General features: G+C 38.9%; 1 pseudogene; it reads right to left on the bottom strand.

Moving 5' to 3' along the window:
- Positions 1-5,992: 5,992 nt before the first annotated feature.
- On the bottom strand, positions 5,993-6,111 carry LOC148521231 (5S ribosomal RNA; annotated as a pseudogene).
- Between the last annotated feature and the right edge of the window lie 4,332 nt (positions 6,112-10,443).

Below are 10,443 nucleotides of genomic sequence, written 5' to 3'. Positions count from 1 at the left end.
GGTAATAATTCAGTCATATTAAGAGGGACTCCTACCCAATTCATGGATGTTGCTGCTATTGGTGAATGTGTGCAAATCCAACAGTTATTTAGTCCTAGACTTTGGGCTGCTTTGTAATGTGACTGTAAAAAATAATTTACTCAAGGTTCAGTGAGCTCCCTCTTAGCTCTACTGTCAGTATTTATCTCATGTGTACAAATTTGGCACCCATCATATCTCATAGATCTATTATCAGTGACCAAATAAGAGTTACAATAATTACCATTAATATAGCAAAATACATTATGCATCAGCAAAGGCCTTTGTCAGGCTTTGAGCCTAAGAGGTTATATCTGTATATCTGTATCAAATGATTACAGGATATTTAAAACTTTCTTGCAATTAATCCAAGTATTTTTGCCAGACATCTTCGATAAGGCAGCTGTAGTCAACAGGACTTGGATCGGGCCCTCATATTTGGGCTCAAGGGATTTCCTGAAATGGTTCTTTGCTACTACCCAGTCCCAAGGTTGCAGTTCATGGGATCCTTCAGTGTTGTTAGGGTTTGGAAAAGAAGCAAATAATATGTGGTACATTTTGGTTAGTTCTTGCTGTATATGCATCCCATATTGAGTTAAATTGACATGTTCATGCTGTAACTGTTATGGGAAGTAACATCCTGTTCTAACAGCTGTACCAAACAGTATCTCATAAGGTGTCAGCCTATGTTTCCCACTGGAAGTGTTCCTGACTAAAAACAAAGCTATAGGTAGACATTCTAACCATGACTTGCTTGTTTCTGCTATGAATTTTTATAACTTAAATTTTAACATATATTTAAGTCTCTCTACATGCCCACTACTTTGCAGATGGAATGCCATATGGAAGGCCTACAGAATCCATAGGTCTGATAGTATTCGTCCTAGGATCTTTCCTATGAAAGGGGTACCTCCGTCACTTTCAATTACTTCAGTTATCCCAAATCTGTAAACACCTTCTTAGCATTTGCTGCCCTACAAGGCCAGACTTCTGGCCAATTTGATAATAGGTCTGTGCACACGAGGACATACTTATACCCAGAACACTCATATAACTGGATGAAATCAATCTGTAATCTCTGGAAGGGATAACATGTCTGTAGCATACTTTTAGTGTTGTCATCTTGACCACCTTGCCAGGGTTGTGCAGAGCACAGACTACACACCCTGCATCATAGGCCTGTGCAGCCTTACCAAAACCTGGGGCTAGCCAGTGCTTCTTGGCAATTCTCACCATAGCATCTCTAGAATGTTGAGTGTTTTTATGAAGTATTTGGGCTAAGACTGGGAACAGTACACATGGCAGACAACCATCCATCAATCATCCTGATGTCATGCACCTAGTCTTTTCCAAGTTTCTACTTTTTTCCTTGGAGCCTCAGCCTGCAACATTTTAAGAAGATCCAGGTCCAATGTCTCTGGTGTTATGGCCACCAGTAATAAATTATCAGGTAGGGGTTTTACTGTGACCTGCTTGGCAGCTTGCCGTATGTCAGGGTACTGGCAGTCTCAAGATTCATTAATACAACACAATCATGTGGATAATTCAGTGCAGAAAAAGAAAAAGTTGTGGAATTTTCTATTTGTCTTTCTGAACCACTGTCAATATTATACATTGAACTATCTTTTATTTCTCTCCCCTTTTTTGAATCCAGTGGCATTAGGGTAGCTGGGTTCAAAACTGTGCATCTTTTAATAGTCACATTAGAGGTGGTAAGTAAGACTACCTCATACTTAGTGAGTCTAGCAGCTGACAGGTGTTTTATTTGTGCTTGTTGAGAATCTCTATAACTGCATGTGGTAGTTGTATAGTCAGTGGGTGACCAAAAACTATATCTGTTGCTTTTTCTAGCAGCAGGGCTGCTGTAGCTACTGACATAACACATGTAGGTGCTGCACTTATCACTGGAACTAATTGCAATGAGTAGTAGCCTAAATCTTTTTGTTTTCCACCATATTCCCATGTAAGGACTCCTTGTGCATGTTCTGCTATTTCACTGCAAAATAATTTAATGGGTCTGCTGTAATTGGGGAGTCCTAATGCTGGTGTTGATAGTATATCTGCTTTGAGCTGACAGAATACACTCATTTGCTCCTGTATAATTTTTAGGGGACTAGGATTAGTCTGTCCTTTTGGGGCATCAAGAGGGAAGAGAACAAACTGGATACAGTCTAGTGGGGGGTTCAACCAAATCATCATGAGTTGGGGGTGCAGATGCGACAGGTAGACTCTTGGGTATCTACTGGTTAGGAGGGACCCCTGAAATTCTGGTCTTGCATATTATGCAAATCCTGCTTTGCCCATGGAATACTATTTGACAGGAACACCTCCAATTATATCTGGTAGGTTTTTTTTTCTTCAAACTTCAATCCAATTTTGTGTACTCCTTTTAGATAAGCTGCCTGATCGCCTAATTCATAACTGACAGCGTTTATAGGTATATGACCAGTGTTGACCACACACCGTGCAAACAGCATCTCCTGCAAGATTGCAGTGACCACATCTGGGGCATTCCCAACTAGGATACCCTTTCAGCCTATTATGGCCCTTTTGTCTGAGTCTTATTGCTTCTGTTGCAACTGTATTTGGTGTATCAATTGGACAGGTATCTGCCATATCTTCCATTCCCATAGAAGACATTTGATTTTCCATCTCCTCTAACTATTTCTCATATTCTAGAAATTCCCTTGTATCAATCCATAAATCAAGCCTCTGAGTTAGTCATTTGTGCATCACATACCCATGATGCTTTAATTTTAAATCATTCAGCTTTACCGAGGCAAAGGTGCCCTTATTAGAGACACATGCTCACTGAAAAAATGTCTGCATTCCCTTCAAAGATTCCTCACCATGAACACACTTCATTATGTCCATGGCTGTCTGGGGGAGCACTTTCTGTGCTCCCCCAGTTTGCGGCTGGAACAAACTGGCACCCAAGTTTGCGGCTGGAACAAGCTCAAGTTTTCCACTCTTATGGGGTGCATTTGTCAGAGTTATGGTAGGTGTGTATTTGGGTGCTGTTTTTTCCTGTTTGGATGCGGTCTAGTGTTTTGGTTTGAGTGGCAGGCTGCGGTTCTTTTTACTTGGCATTGGTGGGAAGGTGCTACAAACCAGCGGCCATGTAAGGTTTAAGAAAAAGCTGTGGAGCACATTTCCTTTGAAGGATCATAGTATGGCCTACCTCTGCAGGAAGACTTTGGGCGTCTGTCTCTGTGGACATGCTCATACTATGCAGTATTATAGGGAGTTGTGAGTCTTCATAGCTCAGCTTACAATGACCACAGGGGGGGTATTTCAGTCACTCCCTAATATTGGTTCAGTAACATATGGCTGGAACTGACTGTTTGTGCCATCCTATTTTGCCCCCCAAAGGTAAATTAAAAGCTCAGGGTTGACCTTCAATAAAAGCAAGTTATGACCAATTAACCAAAACAGTCTGTGTCCGTGTTTGTATTTTAGTATGAGTAGTTGTAAGTTGTTATATTGTTTTGAATTGCAATAAAGTTATGGACTCCTTAGTGTTCTATTACTATAGTTTACATTGCCACAAAATGGATACATACAGTAGGGATGAATTAAATTATCCACAGCACTTACTCTGTGCTTGTAGCTCTGCAGGTTAAGTGTCAGGGCTATTCAATTACAGCCCAAAGTAAGCGCTCGCTCTGAATCAGGGCTGACAATCCATCTTTTTGGAGCGGCCTCCTGGCCGCTCGCATAGCTGTGGGTGACCACCCACAGCTACAGCAAGTGGCGAAAATGATGGTCGCGATGGACAAGACCATCACAACCATCGGGCTTGCGATGAAACACTTGCGGTAGGGTCTCACTGCCGCAAGCCCTGGAGTGCTTTTGGCTCTATCAGAGCCAAAAGCACTCCCACTGACATCACTAATGAAGTCAGTGGGGCTGGCCCCAGATGGTAGGCGTTCCCATGAGAATGCCTCTGTCTGGGCAGCCACGCTCCCGGCACGCCCACCAAAGGGGGTGTGCTGTCAATCACCATCTACAGCACACCCCCTTTGGTGCGAGACCCTTAATGATGGCTTGACCATCGTTATTCTGGTCTCGCGCATGCGCACGACGGAGCCGCCTCCGTTGTGCACATGCGCACTTGGGCAACATCGACCCGCTTGCGAGCGCTCAGCACTCACGAACAGGTCTGTTCGCACCCACCTGAGGTGGGAACAGAAATCCATGGTAAGTAGGGTTTTCGGGGCTTACCGCGACTGCCCGTGAACAAGTGACCCATAGTTTCTAAAACTTAATTTAGAATCTATGGGCTATCATGCATTAGTCACAGGGCTTATCACACAAGAAAGCAGGCTATTAATTGAAAGACTCTGGGCATTAAAACGCTAGGCTGTAGCTGCATGGTACAGTAAGTCTCACTGTTAATTAACCCCCCATAATTCTCCAGATGTTTTAGTGGTAATTTGCTGAATATGCCCCTTAGCTTGTTACTGACATTTGATATCTCCAGCTTGGCTCTTCCTTCTGGTACTGGTACTATGCAAATATTGTACAGATTATATATATATATATATATATATATATATATATATGAAAATAAAATGACTGCAGAGTGACTGGTTTACCAAAGTGCATTATTCATATAAAATATTAATGTGATAAAAAATGAAAGTGCCAGTGCTTATAAATACTTTAGCAATTTAATAAGTACACAAAATGCATAAAGATAAATAAAAACATATACTTAAAAAACACAATAGACCCTTTTAAGACTTGTGGATAAAATCAGAGGAAAGGTCTAAAAAACTCAGCATGTATTATTCACTTTAAAAAAGAAACTTTCTTTTTAAAAGAATAAATAAATTAATAGCTTATCTGGATAAAGTGGATAAAAATTGACTCATTCATAGGTTCAAGAGGCAAGGCAGAATCACACCCAACGCGTTTTTTTCCTGGGGACTTCATCAAGGGGATACTGGTATGGTGGGGCATTCTCCCATTTATACCCCAACACTAATTCATCAGAGATTAGAAAGCCGCATCACTTCCTATTTAGCACATGTAATAATATTGGTCAAAAAGTGGTTTAGCACAGGGTGGATAAATGCCACTAAGACTTAAATTTCTGTCATTGTATCTGTCTTTAGTTAAAAAATGTAAAACAATAAATAGTCTCATAACAGAAGGGCAAAGTCTGTCTCCTTCTCCGTTACTTCCGCCCTTAATCGCCAATTCACATCCAGTGTATTGCCGCTCTTCTCCGGAGCCAGGGTAGGCTAGGCATCATACATCCGTCCTGGAGGCTGCGTCATCATTCTCCATCACATCCACCCTTCTCCTGCCCGTTCTCGCGATGGCTGCTTCCTTACTTCCGCCCTCCGCATCACTGTACCTCCGTAACCGGGCCTTCCATTTCCATGGGAACATAAATAGCGTCGTCTGATTTCTAAAGTACTCCTGGCATGATACATTAGGTTAATCACTTCCGCCCATACTTGAGATTGTTCACAGTCTCTTAACGCAATCTACAACTTCAGAAAAACAAATGTTAGACTTTATATTATCTTAGAGAGGATGCTCTGCCCACATATTGCTCATTTGGTAAATATAGTTTAGAGTGTACAACATAGTAGCCTATCATAATTCATTAATTAAGCAGTACAATATGGTCGATGCCCTGGATATGTGTTATAATGAAAAAATATATATAAAAAGAAGGTTTATTTGTGTAATTTTGCTGTAGAGGAAGGAATCAATAAAAAAATTGAAGATTTAGTTAGACATAAAGTTCAAAGTTCCATTCTTTCATATATTAAACTCCGTCAGTTTTTTCAGTCTTTATCCACTTTTTATATATTTATAATCCTCATTATGATTTTACAAGTACACTTGTGTGAGTAAGAAATTATTTGCTGGCTCTGTAGCATTCAAGAATCCTTTCAGTATTCCCTGCTCTTCAATCTTCATTGCTCATATTCCCATGAGAAAATTGTCACCTGAAATTTTGCAGCACCTGGTATTCCCAGGAGGTCGCCCATCCTAGTACTAACCAGGCCCACGGGTGCTTAGCTTCCAAGATCAGATGGTATTGGGCATACATCCAGTGGTATGGCTACAATAAAGAAAGGTGACAATGTCTCATCAATCTACCATACCTGATCATCTCAAGGAGGACACCCTCCAGGGTACTATTCAGGCCGTCCATCATTGCCAATATTAGATTGACTGTGAGGTATATTGGTAGATGGGAAATTACTGCTACAAGATTTGAGCAATCTCATCATTTTCATTGAATCCCTTTGGTGCCAAAGTGTCCAGTTCAAATAATCAATACATTTCACGTCTTGAAAGTAGATTTCCAAGATCTCCTCCTCGTTCTCCTAATGTGACATGCTCAATAGCCTTGAATGTGATGTCTTCCGGATTGGAGTTATGTACTAGAGAGAAATGTTTTGAGACCACATGTCCTTCTACTTTGTTGCGTATATTGCGGATATGTTCCTGGATCCTCAGTTTCAATGGTCTTTTGGTTTTGCCCACGTATTTAAGTCCACAGGTACATTCCAGTAAGTAAATTACAGAAGTGGAGTTACAGTTCATGAAATGTTTTATTTTGAATTCCTTCGATCCCTCTGAGTTTGTGAAAGTTTTTCTTTTAGGGTGAACAAACTTACAAATATTGCAATGGCCACATTTGTAGCTACCATTGCATTTAAGCATGTTAGATGTCACTGTAGTTTTCTTTTCTGGCAGCATGCTTGGTGCTAATAGGTCTTTTAAATTTCTGGACTTCCTATAATTGATTTGTGGTTTTGATGGTAGGATGTTTTGTAATACTGGGTCCATTAAGAGAATATTCCAATTTTTATTGAAAGCTTTCCTAATCTGACCCTCATGACCATTAAAGGAAGTAACAAAAGGTATCTTCTCCGGTTTACTCGATATTTCCATCTTGTACTTAAGGAGTTCTTGTCTATCCAAAGATTTAGTTTTTTGAAGTGCAGTGGTAAGAATCGTCTCTGGATACTCCTTCTCTCTTAATCTTTCTATATATATTTAAAGTTGTTCCTCACAAGTCTTAATATCACTACAGTTACGTCTAATTCTGTGGAATTGAGAATAAGGGATATTTCTCTTCCATTTATCCAAATGGCAACTCTTGAAATGCAGGTAACTATTAGCATCCACAGTTTTAATGAAGTTCTTAGTACAAATGGTACCTTCTGTTGATGATAGTACCAAGTCCAGAAAATCAATTTTGGTGGTGTTAAAATTAGACGTAAATTTTAAGTTCATGTTATTATTTGAGATGTGAGTTAAAAATTGATTCAAACTTTCCTCTGTGCCTTCCCAAATGATCAATATGTCATCAATATACCTTTTATATAAAATTAGGTTCATCCTGAATGGGTTGTTGGTGTAAATATAGCAATTCTCCCAGCATCCAATAAACAAGTTTGCAAAGCTTGGTGCAAAAGTGGTGCCCATAGCCGTGCCGCATATTTGATGATAAAATTGATTTAAAAACTTTAAATAATTGTGGTTAAGAATAAAACACATAAGATCGCATAAGAACTCTTTTTGTAAAACATCCATAGAACCATCCAACTCAAGGAATTCTCTTGCTGCATTTATACCTTTTGTATGCTCTATACATGTATAAAGGGATCGCACATCTATAGTTGCCCAGTTATAGTTTAGTTTCCACTCAACTCCTTCTAGGCACTGCAAAATATTGGTGGTATCTTTAAGATAAGATTACAATTTAATTACGTATTTTTGAAGGAAGAGATCCACAAATTTTGATAAATTAGAAGTAAGTGAATCGATAGCCGCTATAATTGGCCTGCCTGGGGGTTCTGTTAATGATTTATGTATCTTTGGCAAAAAGTAAAATATAGGGGTTCGAGGGTTAGTGTTTATAGTGTATATATATATATACACACACACATTGACATACACAAATTACCAGCACTCCAACTTAATCACTGAGATATCTGGGTACCCTTCTGGGAAAATAATTCCAATAGACACAGGGTATGTGTAGGTGGCACTCCACGGCTTTCACAATATCACTCGCTACCACAGCATGTATAATGAAAGTTTCAGATGTTCTTTAATGCATTCTGACAAAAGATGTATTAAAAGACATCTGAAACATTGATTATACTGTGGTGGCGAGTGATATTTTGAAAGCTGTGGAGTGCCGCCTATACACACCCTGTTTACATATATATGTATATATATATATATGCAAACACCCAAGTATATATGTTACAAAAGAAGTGAGAAGAAGTGACTTCTAGTGTAATAAATTTGTTTTAGACTCTCGCTTTTAGAGGATAATAATTATGCGTACTATAGCAAATGAATAAATAGCATATCAAATTACAGCCTCATGAGCTCAGGAAACCTGCTGGAGAGCATTATTCTTCCTTTTTATGGTTCCCACCATTGGTCATAGGCATGCTTGCTTCATACCATGCAGATGCTCATTAGCATGTATTTCCCATATGGGAAAAAGACAAAATAATTCCCATGGTGTAGTATAATTTTTAAAATTCAATCAACACAACACATTAAAAACATTATAAAATAAGAAAATTCATGCATAAAAAGTACAAAAAAAGGGCTGCTTATCTTAAAATTCCAAAGTTAATAGGATAACATCAGGAGCAGGAGAATGTACAAATCATCACACTTCCTCATCACATTTCCTTTTATACTTTAGCAGTTGAACGTCATAAGGAGGATCATATACAGTGTATACAGTATATGTTTTTGTTATTTAACTTGTTCAAACATAAATGGCTACCTTTTATAGTATGTTAAAAGTTTTTTTTTAATTCAAACAACAAACTTTAAACTTCAATATTTGAATTTGCTTTTGTAGCCCATAGATAACTATAAATTTTTTTTAAACAAACCAGATTGAGAACCACTTTGAATTTAATTAAAGTCTGTCTCATGCTTAGCTCTTTATGGATAAGTTTTGGTTTGTACATCAGGCACTCCATACTCCATGCATCATTTACAATAGCAGCCCTACTCTGAATGTTGTCAATTTTAGTCCTACAACTCTGTACAGCTTTAGCACAATATTTTAGCTAACATTAATGTTGACTGTAGGAAGTGCTTTTGGGGAATATTTATCATTGGTGGCAATGGGCCTCAAAAATTATGACTTCCTATTGCTGCACATCGCTTCAATAAGGAGTTCATTTTTGGGGAAATTTACCAATCTGCTTTTGCTGGGACAGTGGATTTGGAAAGGTAGCACTTCACTACGGGTACCGGACCCAGCTGACTGTGGTGTACATGTGCAGGTGTAGACTATCAAAATTGCTTTCAAAAATCCCTCCACAACAAAAAAATAATATTGTAGCCTAAAAGCTACAATGGCTAATATCAATATGGCATTAGTAATCATGAGCTCAAGACTGTAGTAGCCATTGATAAAGAAAAATAAATAGGTTCTCTGTTATTCTGTATTAATTAGATAAATGCAGTAGATACCATTGATATGATGTGTTCAGCCTTTAGCATATTGCTGAAATGTCTGTTTCTGCATTATTTAAGGATCCATAAAAACTTAAAGAATACAGTATATCCCTATGTATTTGGGATGCCATCAGGATGCAGGTGAGTGGGATGCCAGACATCAATATACTGACGCTGGAATCCAGATACCCATAAGAATCTTGATGCCTCCATATGAAAGAGATCAAGATACTTCGTTTTAGGGACCTCCTGGGGTAGGTTAGGGTTAGGCACCGATCGGGGAGGGTTAGTGTTAGGATGCGGGGAGGAGGGGTTAGAGTTAGGCACCACTGGAGGGAGGATAGGGTTAGGCACCACCCAGGAAGGGTTTGGTTTAGGGGGTGGGAAGGGGGGGTATGGTTTAGGCACCACCGGGGGGGAGGTTAGGGTTAGGCACCACCAAGAGAGGGTTACGGTTAGGGGGGAGAAGGGGATGGTTAGGCTACTTACTTTCCCCTGTTGGGATCCTGAACATCAAGATGCTACTGTCGGTCTTCTGACCACTGGCATTTCAACTGCCAGTCAATCATATGTATTACATGTTTTCTACTAGCCCATACACTAGCAAGCTTTAACTTTATTTTATTTTAAATATTCAAATGACAACTATTTGAAACTGTAATAAAAACAAACACACAGACAATGGAATTTGTACCTCAGTAGTATTGCTATAATATAATATTCAAAATACACTATAGGTTCCTATTTAATAGCTATATATTATAGAGTAAATTGTATTTTATACTGATTTAATCTGCAGATCTCCATTGATATCCTCATTAAGACACATTTTACACTTTCTGTTTAACACTATATACTGTAACTTAACTAAATTGTCATCACTCAAATCCAAACCATGCCATCAATCTCTCATTCCTGGTGTTAGGCTTATAAATACACTAAAACTGATGG

This window comes from Taudactylus pleione, unplaced genomic scaffold (genome assembly GCF_031769625.1).
Source record: "Taudactylus pleione unplaced genomic scaffold, aTauple2 ptg000172l, whole genome shotgun sequence".
NCBI lineage: Eukaryota > Metazoa > Chordata > Amphibia > Anura > Myobatrachidae > Taudactylus > Taudactylus pleione.
Note: the sequence above shows the minus strand (reverse complement) of the source record. Positions and strands in the feature narration are given on the sequence as shown.